This window comes from Oncorhynchus masou, chromosome 20 (assembly GCF_036934945.1).
Source record: "Oncorhynchus masou masou isolate Uvic2021 chromosome 20, UVic_Omas_1.1, whole genome shotgun sequence".
Taxonomy (NCBI): Eukaryota; Metazoa; Chordata; class Actinopteri; order Salmoniformes; family Salmonidae; genus Oncorhynchus; species Oncorhynchus masou.
Window position 1 is genome coordinate 28,034,496 of NC_088231.1, and position 16,169 is coordinate 28,050,664.

The following is a 16,169-nucleotide window of genomic DNA, read 5'->3' on the forward strand; positions in this document are numbered from 1 at the left end:
AACAGTCAGCTCATTAACCCTGACAGTAACAGTTACATTAACCCTGACAGTAACAGTCTCTGTTACATTAACCCTGACAGTAACAGTCTCTGTTACATTAACCCTGACAGTAACAGTCTCTGTTACATTAACCCTGACAGTAACAGTCTCTGTTACATTAACCCTGACAGTAACAGTCTCTGTTACATTAACCCTGACAGTAACCCTGACATTAACCCTAACAGTCTGGAGCTCATTAACCCTGACAGTAACAGTCTCTGTTACATTAACCCTGACAGTAACAGTCTCTGTTACATTAACCCTGACAGACAGTAACAGTCTCTGTTACATTAACCCTGACAGTAACAGTCTCTGTTACATTTACATTAACAGTCCTGACAGTAACAGTCTCTGTTACATTAACCCTGACAGTAACAGTCTGGGAGCTGACAGTAATTACCCTGACAGTAACCCTGACAGTAACAGTCTGGAGCTGTTACATTAACCCTGACAGTAACAGTCTCTGTTACATTAACCCTGACAGTAACAGTCTCTGTTACATTAACCCTGACAGTAACAGTCTCTGTTACATTAACCCTGACAGTAACAGTCTCTGTTACATTAACCCTGACAGTAACAGTCTCTGTTACATTAACCCTGACAGTAACAGTCTCTGTTACATTAACCCTGACAGTAACAGTCTCTGTTACATTAACCCTGACAGTAACAGTCTCTGTTACATTGTTACATTAACCCTGACAGTAACAGTCTCTGTTACATTAACCCTGACAGTAACAGTCTCTGTTACATTAACCCTGACAGTAACAGTCTCTGTTACATTAACCCTGACATTAACAGTCTGGAGCTCATTAACCCTGACAGTAACAGTCTCTGTTACATTAACCCTGACAGTAACAGTCTCTGTTACATTAACCCTGACAGTAACAGTCTGGAGCTCATTAACCCTGACAGTAACAGTAACAGTCTCTGTTACATTAACCCTGACAGTAACAGTCTCTGTTACATTAACCCTGACAGTAACAGTCTCTGTTACATTAACCCTGACAGTAACAGTCTCTGTTACATTAACCCTGACAGTAACAGTCTCTGTTACATTAACCCTGACAGTAACAGTCTGGAGCTAACATTAACCCTGACAGTAACAGTCTCTGTTACATTAACCCTGACAGTAACAGTCTCTGTTACATTAACCCTGACAGTAACAGTCTGAGCTCATTAACCCTGACAGTAACAGTTACATTAACCCTGACAGTGTTACATTAACCCTGACAGTAACAGTTACATTAACCCTGACAGTAACAGTCTACATTAACCCTGACAGTAACAGTCTCTGTTACATTAACCCTTAACCCTGTTACATTAACCCTGACAGTAACAGTCTGGAGCTCATTAACCCTGACAGTAACAGTCTCTGTTACATTAACCCTGACAGTAACAGTCTCTGTTACATTAACCCTGACAGTAACAGTCTCTGTTAACCCATTAACAGTCCTGTTACATTAACAGTCTGGACCCTGACAGTAACAGTCTCACATTAACCCTGACAGTAACAGTCTGGAGCTCGTTAACCCTGACAGTAACAGTCTCTGTTACATTAACCCTGACAGTAACAGTCTGGAGCTCATTAACCCTGACAGTAACAGTCTGGAGCTCATTAACCCTGACAGTAACAGTCTCTGTTACATTAACCCTGACAGTAACAGTCTCTGTTACATTAACCCTGACAGTAACAGTCTGGAGCTCATTAACCCTGACAGTAACAGTCTCTGTTACATTAACCCTGACAGTAACAGTCTCTGTTACATTAACCCTGACAGGAACAGTCTCTGTTACATTAACCCTGACAGTAACAGTCTCTGTTACATTAACCCTGACAGTAACAGTCTCTGTTACATTAACCCTGACAGACAGTTACATTAACAGTAAGTCTCTGTTACATTAACCCTGACAGTAACAGTCTCTGTTACATTAACCCTGACAGTAACAGTCTCTGTTACATTAACCCTGACAGTAACAGTCTGGAGCTCATTAACCCTGACAGTAACAGTCTCTGTTACATTAACCCTGACAGTAACAGTCTCTGTTACATTAACCCTGACAGTAACAGTCTCTGTTACATTAACCCTGACAGTAACAGTCTCTGTTACATTAACCCTGACAGTAACAGTCTGGAGCTCATTAACCCTGACAGTAACAGTCTGGAGCTCATTAACCTGACAGTAACAGTCTGGAGCTCATTAACCCTGACAGTAACAGTCTGGAGCTCATTAACCCTGACAGTAACAGTCTCTGTTACATTAACCCTGACAGTAACAGTCTCTGTTACATTAACCCTGACAGTAACAGTCTCTGTTACATTAACCCTGACAGAAACAGTCTCTGTTACATTAACCCTGACAGTAACAGTCTCTGTTACATTAACCCTGACAGTAACAGTCTCTGTTACATTAACCCTGACAGTAACAGTCTGGAGCTCATTAACCCTGACAGTACCAGTCTCTGTTACATTAACCCTGACAGTAACAGTCTCTGTTACATTAACCCTGACAGTAACAGTCTCTGTTACATTAACCCTGACAGTAACAGTCTGGAGCTCATTAACCCTGACAGTAACAGTCTCTGTTACATTAACCCTGACAGTAACAGTCTCTGTTACATTAACCCTGACAGTAACAGTCTCTGTTACATTAACCCTGACACTAACAGTCTGGAGCTCATTAACCCTGACAGTAACAGTCTCTGTTACATTAACCCTGACAGTAACAGTCTGGAGCTCATTAACCCTGACAGTAACAGTCTGGAGCTCATTAACCCTGACAGTAACAGTCTCTGTTACATTAACCCTGACAGTAACAGTCTCTGTTACATTAACCCTGACACTAACAGTCTGGAGCTCATTAACCCTGACAGTAACAGTCTGGAGCTCATTAACCCTGACAGTAACAGTCTCTGTTACATTAACCCTGACAGTAACAGTCTCTGTTACATTAACCCTGACAGTAACAGTCTGGAGCTCATTAACCCTGACAGTAACAGTCTCTGTTACATTAACCCTGACAGTAACAGTCTCTGTTACATTAACCCTGACAGTAACAGTCTCTGTTACATTAACCCTGACAGTAACAGTCTCTGTTACATTAACCCTGACAGTAACAGTCTGGAGCTCATTAACCCTGACAGTAACAGTCTCTGTTACATTAACCCTGACAGTAACAGTCTGGAGCTCATTAACCCTGACAGTAACAGTCTGGAGCTCATTAACCCTGACAGTAACAGTCTGGAGCTCATTAACCCTGACAGTAACAGTCTCTGTTACATTAACCCTGACAGTAACAGTCTCTGTTACATTAACCCTGACAGTAACAGTCTCTGTTACATTAACCCTGACAGTAACAGTCTGGAGCTCATTAACCCTGACAGTAACAGTCTCTGTTACATTAACCCTGACAGTAACAGTCTCTGTTACATTAACCCTGACAGTAACAGTCTGGAGCTCATTAACCCTGACAGTAACAGTCTCTGTTACATTAACCCTGACAGTAACAGTCTGGAGCTCATTAACCCTGACAGTAACAGTCTCTGTTACATTAACCCTGACAGTAACAGTCTCTGTTACATTAACCCTGACAGTAACAGTCTCTGTTACATTAACCCTGACAGTAACAGTCTCTGTTACATTAACCCTGACAGTAACAGTATGACAGTATGTTAGATCAATACACTGACTGACTGATATGTTATGTACCTACAGATCAATACACTGACTGATATGTTATGTACCTATAGATCAATACACTAACTGACTGATATGTTATGTACCTATAGATCAATACACTGACTGACTGATATGTTATGTACCTACAGATCAATACACTAACTGACTGATATGTTATGTACCTACAGATCAATACACTAACTGACTGATATGTTATGTACCTATAGATCAATACACTGACTGATATGTTATGTACCTATAGATCAATACACTGACTGACTGATATGTTATGTACCTATAGATCAATACACTGACTGACTGATATGTTATGTACCTATAGATCAATACACTGACTGACTGATATGTTATGTACCTACAGATCAATACACTAACTGACTGATATGTTATGTGCCTATAGATCAATACACTGACTGACTGATATGTTATGTACCTACAGATCAATACACTGACTGATATGTTATGTACCTATAGATCAATACACTGACTGACTGATATGTTATGTACCTATAGATCAATACACTGACTGACTGATATGTTATGTACCTATAGATCAATACACTGACTGATATGTTATGTACCTATAGATCAATACACTGACTGATATGTTATGTACCTATAGATCAATACACTGACTGATATGTTATGTACCTATAGATCAATACACTGACTGATATGTTATGTACCTACAGATCAATAAACTAACTGATATGTTATGTACCTATAGATCAATACACTGACTGATATGTTATGTACCTATAGATCAATACACTGACTGATATGTTATGTACCTATAGATCAATACACTGACTGATATGTTATGTACCTATAGTTCAATACATTGACTGATATGTTATGTACCTATAGATCAATACACTGACTGATATGTTATGTACCTATAGATCAATACACTGACTGATATGTTATGTACCTATAGATCAATACACTGACGGACTGATATGTTATGTACCTATAGATCAATACACTGACTGACTGATATGTTATGTACCTATAGATCAATACACTGACTGATATGTTATGTACCTATAGATCAATACACTGACTGATATGTTATGTACCTATAGATCAATACACTGACTGATATGTTATGTATCTACAGATCAATACACTGACTGACTGATATGTTATGTACCTATAGATCAATACACTGACTGATATGTTATGTACCTATAGATCAATACACTGACTGATATGTTATGTACCTACAGATCAATACACTGACTGATATGTTATGTACCTATAGATCAATACACTGACTGATATGTTATGTACCTATAGATCAATACAATGACTGATATGTTATGTACCTATAGATCAATACACTGACTGATATGTTATGTACCTACAGATCAATACACTGACTGACTGATATGTTATGTACCTACAGATCAATACACTGACTGATATGTTATGTACCTATAGATCAATACACTGACTGATATGTTATGTACCTATAGATCAATACACTGACTGATATGTTATGTACCTACAGATCAATACACTGACTGATATGTTATGTACCTATAGATCAATACACTGACTGATATGTTATGTACCTATAGATCAATACACTGACTGATATGTTATGTACCTATAGATCAATACACTAACTGACTGATATGTTATGTACCTATAGATCAATACACTGACTGATATGTTATGTACCTACAGATCAATACACTGACTGATATGTTATGTACCTATAGATCAATACACTGACTGACTGATATGTTATGTACCTGCAGATCAATACACTGACTGATATGTTATGTACCTATAGATCAATACACTGACTGATATGTTATGTACCTATAGATCAATACACTAACTGATATGTTATGTATCTATAGATCAATACACTGACTGATATGTTATGTACCTATAGATCAATACACTGACTGACTGATATGTTATGTACCTACAGATCAATACACTGACTGATATGTTATGTACCTACAGATCAATACACTGACTGACTGATATGTTATGTACCTACAGATCAATACACTGACTGACTGATATGTTATGTACCTATAGATCAATACACTGACTGATATGTTATGTATCTATAGATCAATACACTGACTAACTGATATGTTATGTACCTATAGATCAATACACTGACTGATATGTTATGTACCTATAGATCAATACACTGACTGATATGTTATGTACCTATAGATCAATACACTGACTGATATGTTATGTACCTATAGATCAATACACTGACTGATATGTTATGTACCTATAGATCAATACACTGACTGATATGTTATGTACCTATAGATCAATACACTGACTGATATGTTATGTACCTACAGATCAATACACTGACTGATATGTTATGTACCTATAGATCAATACACTGACTGACTGATATGTTATGTACCTATAGATCAATACACTGACTGATATGTTATGTACCTATAGATCAATACACTGACTGATATGTTATGTACCTATAGATCAATACACTGACTGATATGTTATGTACCTATAGATCAATACACTGACTGATATATGTTATAGTACCTACAGATCAATACACTGACTGACTGATATGTTATGTACCTATAGATCAATACACTGACTGATATGTTATGTACCTATAGATCAATACACTAACTGATATGTTATGTACCTATAGATCAATACACTGACTGACTGATATGTTATGTACCTATAGATCAATACACTAACTGATATGTTATGTACCTATAGATCAATACACTGACTGACTGATATGTTATGTACCTATAGATCAATACACTGACTGATATGTTATGTACCTATAGATCAATACACTGACTGATATGTTATGTACCTATAGATCAATACACTGACTGATATGTTATGTACCTATAGATCAATACACTGACTGATATGTTATGTACCTATAGATCAATACTGACTGACTGATATGTTATGTACCTATAGATCAATACACTGACTGATATGTTATGTACCTATAGATCAATACACTGACTGATATGTTATGTACCTATAGATCAATACACTGACTGATATGTTATGTACCTATAGATCAATACACTGACTGATATGTTATGTACCTATAGATCAATACACTGACTGATATGTTATGTACCTATAGATCAATACACTGACTGATATGTTATGTACCTATAGATCAATACACTGACTGACTGATATGTTATGTACCTATAGATCAATACACTGACTGACTGATATGTTATGTACCTCTAGATCAATACACTGACTGATATGTTATGTACCTATAGATCAATACACTGACTGATATGTTATGTACCTATAGATCAATACACTGACTGATATGTTATGATCAATACTGACTGATATGTTATGTACCTAGATCAATACACTGACTGATATGTTATGTACCTATAGATCAATACACTGACTGACTGATATGTTATGTACCTATAGATCAATACACTGACTGACTGATATGTTATGTACCTCTAGATCAATACACTGACTGATATGTTATGTACCTATAGATCAATACACTGACTGACTGATATGTTATGTACCTGTAGATCAATACACTGACTGATATGTTATGTACCTATAGATCAATACACTGACTGATATGTTATGTACCTATAGATCAATACACTGACTGATATGTTGTGTACCTATAGATCAATACACTGACTGATATGTTATGTACCTACAGATCAATACACTGACTGATATGTTATGTACCTACAGATCAATACACTGACTGATATGTTATGTACCTATAGATCAATACACTGACTGACTGATATGTTATGTACCTATAGATCAATACACTGACTGACTGATATGTTATGTACCTATAGATCAATACACTGACTGATATGTTATGTACCTACAGATCAATACACTGACTGACTGATATGTTATGTACCTATAGATCAATACACTGACTGATATGTTATGTACCTACAGATCAATACACTGACTGATATGTTATGTACCTACAGATCAATACACTGACTGATATGTTATGTACCTACAGATCAATACACTGACTGATATGTTATGTACCTATAGATCAATACACTGACTGATATGTTATGTACCTATAGATCAATACACTAACTGATATGTTATGTACCTACAGATCAATACACTGACTGACTGATATGTTATGTACCTATAGATCAATACACTGACTGATATGTTATGTACCTATAGATCAATACACTAACTGATATGTTATGTACCTATAGATCAATACACTGACTGACTGATATGTTATGTACCTATAGATCAATACACTAACTGATATGTTATGTACCTATAGATCAATACACTGACTGACTGATATGTTATGTACCTATAGATCAATACACTGACTGATATGTTATGTACCTATAGATCAATACACTGACTGATATGTTATGTATCTATAGATCAATACACTGACTGATATGTTATGTACCTATACTGATCAATACACTGACTGATATGTTATGTACCTATAGATCAATACACTGACTGATATGTTATGTACCTATAGATCAATACACTGACTGACTGATATGTTATGTACCTATAGATCAATACACTGACTGACTGATATGTTATGTACCTACAGATCAATACACTGACTGATATGTTATGTACTATAGACTATGTTATATGTACCTACAGATCAATACACTGACTGATATGTTATGTACCTATAGATCAATACACTGACTGATATGTTATGTACCTATAGATCAATACACTGACTGATATGTTATGTACCTATAGATCAATACACTGACTGACTGATATGTTATGTACCTATAGATCAATACACTGACTGACTGATATGTTATGTACCTATAGATCAATACACTGACTGACTGATATGTTATGTACCTATAGATCAATACACTGACTGATATGTTATGTACCTACAGATCAATACACTGACTGATATGTTATGTATCTTTAGATCAATACACTGACTGATATGTTATGACTATGACTGATATGTTATGTACCTCTAGATCAATACACTGACTGATATGTTATGTACCTATAGATCAATACACTGACTGATATGTTATGTACCTATAGATCAATACACTGACTGACTGATATGTTATGTACCTATAGATCAATACACTGACTGACTGATATGTTATGTACCTCTAGATCAATACACTGACTGATATGTTATGTACCTATAGATCAATACACTGACTGATATGTTATGTACCTATAGATCAATACACTGACTGATATGTTATGTACCTATAGATCAATACACTGACTGATATGTTATGTACCTATAGATCAATACACTGACTGATATGTTATGTACCTATAGATCAATACACTGACTGACTGATATGTTATGTACCTGATAGATCAATACACTGACTGATATGTTATGTACCTATAGATCAATACACTGACTGATATGTTATGTACCTATAGATCAATACACTGACTGACTGATATGTTATGTACCTATAGATCAATACACTGACTGACTGATATGTTATGTACCTACAGATCAATACACTGACTGATATGTTATGTACCTATAGATCAATACACTGACTGATATGTTATGTACCTATAGATCAATACACTGACTGACTGATATGTTATGTACCTACAGATCAATACACTGACTGACTGATATGTTATGTACCTATAGATCAATACACTGACTGATATGTTATGTACCTATAGATCAATACACTGACTGACTGATATGTTATGTACCTATAGATCAATACACTGACTGATATGTTATGTACCTATAGATCAATACACTGACTGATATGTTATGTACCTACAGATCAATACACTGACTGATATGTTATGTACCTACAGATCAATACTGACTGATATGTTATGACTGACTGATATGTTATGTACCTCTAGATCAATACACTGACTGATATGTTATGTACCTACAGATCAATACTCTGTCTGACTGATATGTTATGTACCTTTAGATCAATACACTGACTGATATGTTATGTACCTATAGATCAATACACTGACTGATATGTTATGTACCTACAGATCAATACACTGACTGATATGTTATGTACCTATAGATCAATAATACTGATATGTTATGTACCTGACTGACTGATATGTTATGTACCTCTAGATCAATACACTGACTGATATGTTATGTACCTATAGATCAATACACTGACTGACTGATATGTTATGTACCTATAGATCAATACACTGACTGACTGATATGTTATGTACCTATAGATCAATACACTGACTGATATGTTATGATCAATACTGACTACCTATAGATCAATACACTGACTGACTGATATGTTATGTACCTATAGATCAATACACTGACTGACTGATATGTTATGTACCTACAGATCAATACACTGACTGATATGTTATGTACCTCTAGATCAATACACTGACTGACTGATATGTTATGTACCTCTAGATCAATACACTGACTGACTGATATGTTATGTACCTATAGATCAATACACTGACTGATATGTTATGTACCTATAGATCAATACACTGACTGACTGATATGTTATGTACCTATAGATCAATACACTGACTGATATGTTATGTACCTATAGATCAATACACTGACTGATATGTTATGTACCTACAGATCAATACACTGACTGATATGTTATGTACCTCTAGATCAATACACTGACTGATATGTTATGTACCTATAGATCAATACACTGACTGATATGTTATGTACCTATAGATCAATACACTGACTTATATGTTATGTACCTATAGATCAATACACTGACTGACTGATATGTTATGTACCTATAGATCAATACTGACTACCTAGATCAATACACTGACTGACTGATATGTTATAGTACCTGACTGATATGATCAATATACTGACTGACTGATATGTTATGTACCTATAGATCAATACACTGACTGATATGTTATGACTATAGATATGTTATGTACCTATAGACTGACTGATATGTTATGTAATAGATCACTGACTGACTGATATGTTATGTACCTATAGATCAATACACTGACTGATATGTTATGTACCTACAGATCAATACACTGACTGATATGTTATGTACCTATAGATCAATACACTGACTGATATGTTATGTACTGATATGTTATGTACCTATAGATCAATACACTGACTGATATGTTATATATAGATCAATACACTGACTGATATGTTATGTACCTATAGATCAATACACTGACTGACTGATATGTTATGTACCTACAGATCAATACACTGACTGATATGTTATGTACCTATAGATCAATACACTGACTGATATGTTATGTACCTACAGATCAATACACTAACTGATATGTTATGTACCTATAGATCAATACACTGACTGATATATGTAGATCAATATACCTACCAGATCAATACACTGACTGATATGTTATGTACCTACAGATCAATACACTGACTGATATGTTATGTACCTATAGATCAATACACTGACTGACTGATATGTTATGTACCTATAGATCAATACACTGACTGATATGTTATGTACCTATAGATCAATACACTGACTGACTGATATGTTATACCTATAGATCAATGACTGATATGTTATGTACCTATAGATCAATACACTGACTGATATGTTATGTACCTATAGATCAATACACTGACTGATATGTTATGTACCTATAGATCAATACACTAGACTGACTGATATGTTATGTACCTATAGATCAATACACTGACTGATATGTTATGTACCTAGACTGATGATATGTTATGTACCTATAGATCAATACTGACTGACTGACTGATATGTTATTATGTACCTATAGATCAATACACTGACTGATATGTTATGTACCTATAGATCAATACACTGACTGATATGTTATGTACCTATAGATCAAAACACTGACTGATATGTTATGTACCTATAGATCAATACACTGACTGATATGTTATGTACCTATAGATCAATACACTGACTGACTGATATGTACCTATAGATCAATACACTGACTGATATGTTATGTACCTACAGATCAATACACTGACTGATATGTTATGTACCTATAGATCAATACACTGACTGACTGATATGTTATGTACCTATAGATCAATACACTGACTGACTGATATGTTATGTACCTATAGATCAATACACTGACTGATATGTTATGTACCTATAGATCAATACACTGACTGACTGATATGTTATGTACCTATAGATCAATACACTGACTGACTGATATGTTATGTACCTCTAGATCAATACACTGACTGATATGTTATGTACCTATAGATCAATACACTGACTGATATGTTATGTACCTATAGATCAATACACTGACTGACTGATATGTTATGTACCTATAGATCAATACACTGACTGACTGATATGTTATGTACCTATAGATCAATACACTGACTGATATGTTATGTACCTATAGATCAATACACTGACTGACTGATATGTTATGTACCTATAGATCAATACACTGACTGACTGATATGTTATGTACCTATAGATCAATACACTGACTGATATGTTATGTACCTCTAGATCAATACACTGACTGATATATGTTATGTACCTACAGATCAATACACTGACTGATATGTTATGTACCTCTAGATCAATACACTGACTGATATGTTATGTACCTATAGATCAATACACTGACACTGACTGATATGTTATGTACCTATAGATCAATACACTGACTGACTGATATGTTATGTACCTATAGATCAATACACTGACTGATATGTTATGTACCTATAGATCAATACACTGACTGATATGTTATGTACCTACAGATCAATACACTGACTGATATGTTATGTACCTACAGATCAATACACTGACTGACTGATATGTTATGTACCTCTAGATCAATACACTGACTGATATGTTATGTACCTATAGATCAATACACTGACTGACTGATATGTTATGTACCTATAGATCAATACACTGACTGACTGATATGTTATGTACCTATAGATCAATACACTGACTGATATGTTATGTACCTACAGATCAATACACTGACTGACTGATATGTTATGTACCTATAGATCAATACACTGACTGACTGATATGTTATGTACCTACAGATCAATACACTGACTGATATGTTATGTACCTCTAGATCAATACACTGACTGACTGATATGTTATGTACTGACTGATATGTTATGTACCTCTAGATCAATACACTGACTGACTGATATGTTATGTACCTATAGATCAATACACTGACTGATAGATCAATCAATACACTGACTGATATGTTATGTACCTATAGATCAATACACTGACTGACTGATATGTTATGTACCTATAGATCAATACACTGACTGATATGTTATGTACCTATAGATCAATACACTGACTGATATGTTATGTACCTATAGATCAATACACTGACTGATATATGTTATGTACCTATAGATCAATACACTGACTGACTGATATGTTATGTACCTATAGATCAATACACTGACTGATATGTTATGTACCTATAGATCAATACACTGACTGATATGTTATGTACCTATAGATCAATACACTGACTTATATGTTATGTACCTATAGATCAATACACTGACTGACTGATATGTTATGTACCTATAGATCAATACACTGACTGATATGTTATGTACCTACAGATCAATACACTGACTGACTGATATGTACCTATAGATCAATACACTGACTGACTGATATGTTATGTACCTATAGATCAATACACTGACTGACTGATATGTTATGTACCTACAGATCAATACACTGACTGACTGATATGTTATGTACCTATAGATCAATACACTGACTGATATGTTAAGATCAATACCTGATATGTTATGATCAATACACTGACTGACTGATATGTTATGTACCTACAGATCAATACACTGACTGATATGTTATGTACCTATAGATCAATACACTGACTGATATGTTATGTACCTATAGATCAATACACTGACTGACTGATATGTTATGTACCTATAGATCAATACACTGACTGATATGTTATGTTATATACCTACAGATCAATACTGACTGACTGATATGTTATGTACCTATAGATCAATACACTGACTGATATGTTATGTACTGACTGATATGTTATGTCTAGATCAATACACTGACTGACTGATATGTTATGTACCTATAGATCAATACACTGACTGACTGATATGTTATGTACCTCTAGATCAATACACTGACTGACTGATATGTTATGTACCTATAGATCAATACACTGACTGATATGTTATGTACCTCTAGATCAATACACTGACTGACTGATATGTTATGTACCTATAGATCAATACACTGACTGACTGATATGTTATGTACCTCTAGATCAATACACTGACTGACTGATATGTTATGTACCTATAGATCAATACACTGACTGATATGTTATGTACCTATAGATCAATACACTGACTGATATGTTATGTACCTATAGATCAATACACTGACTGATATGTTATGTACCTATAGATCAATACACTGACTGATATGTTATGTACCTATAGATCAAAACACTGACTGATATGTTATGTACCTATAGATCAATACACTGACTGACTGATATGTACCTATAGATCAATACACTGACTGATATGTTATGTACCTACAGATCAATACACTGACTGACTGATATGTTATGTACCTACAGATCAATACACTGACTGATATGTTATGTACCTATAGATCAATACACTGACTGATATGTTATGTACCTATAGATCAATACACTGACTGACTGATATGTTATGTACCTATAGATCAATACACTGACTGATATGTTATGTACCTATAGATCAATACACTGACTGATATGTTATGTACCTATAGATCAATACACTGACTGACTGATATGTTATGTACCTATAGATCAATACACTGACTGATATGTTACGTACCTACAGATCAATACACTGACTGATATGTTATGTACCTATAGATCAATACACTAACTGATATGTTATGTACCTATAGATCAATACACTGACTGATATGTTATGTACCTACAGATCAATACACTGACTGATATGTTATGTACCTATAGATCAATACACTAACTGATATGTTATGTACCTATAGATCAATACACTGACTGATATGTTATGTACCTACAGATCAATACACTGACTGATATGTTATGTACCTATAGATCAATACACTAACTGATATGTTATGTACCTACAGATCAATACACTGACTGACTGATATGTTATGTACCTACAGATCAATACACTAACTGATATGTTATGTACCTATAGATCAATACACTGACTGATATGTTATGTACCTATAGATCAATACACTAACTGATATGTTATGTACCTATAGATCAATACACTGACTGACTGATATGTTATGTACCTGTAGATCAATACACTAACTGATATGTTATGTACCTATAGATCAATACACTGACTGATATGTTATGTACCTATAGATCAATACACTGACTGATATGTTATGTACCTATAGATCAATACACTGACTGATATGTTATGTACCTACAGATCAATACACTGACTGACTGATATGTTATGTACCTACAGATCAATACACTGACTGATATGTTATGTACCTCTAGATCAATACACTGACTGACTGATATGTTATGTACCTATAGATCAATACACTGACTGATATGTTATGTACCTATAGATCAATACACTGACTGACTGATATGTTATGTACCTATAGATCAATACACTGACTGATATGTTATGTACCTATAGATCAATACACTGACTGACTGATATGTTATGTACCTATAGATCAATACACTGACTGATATGTTATGTACCTATAGATCAATACACTGACTGACTGATATGTTATGTACCTATAGATCAATACACTGACTGATATGTTATGTACCTATAGATCAATACACTGACTGACTGATATGTTATGTACCTATAGATCAATACACTGACTGACTGATATGTTATGTACCTATAGATCAATACACTGACTGATATGTTATGTACCTATAGATCAATACACTGACTGATATGTTATGTACCTACAGATCAATACACTGACTGATATGTTATGTACCTATAGATCAATACACTGACTGATATGTTATGTATCTATAGATCAATACACTGACTGATATGTTATGTACCTATAGATCAATACACTGACTGATATGTTATGTACCTATAGATCAATACACTGACTGATATGTTATGTACCTATAGATCAATACACTGACTGATATGTTATGTACCTATAGATCAATACACTGACTGATATGTTATGTACCTATAGATCAATACACTGACTGATATGTTATGTACCTATAGATCAATACACTAACTGATATGTTATGTACCTATAGATCAATACACTGACTGACTGATATGTTATGTACCTATAGATCAATACACTGACTGATA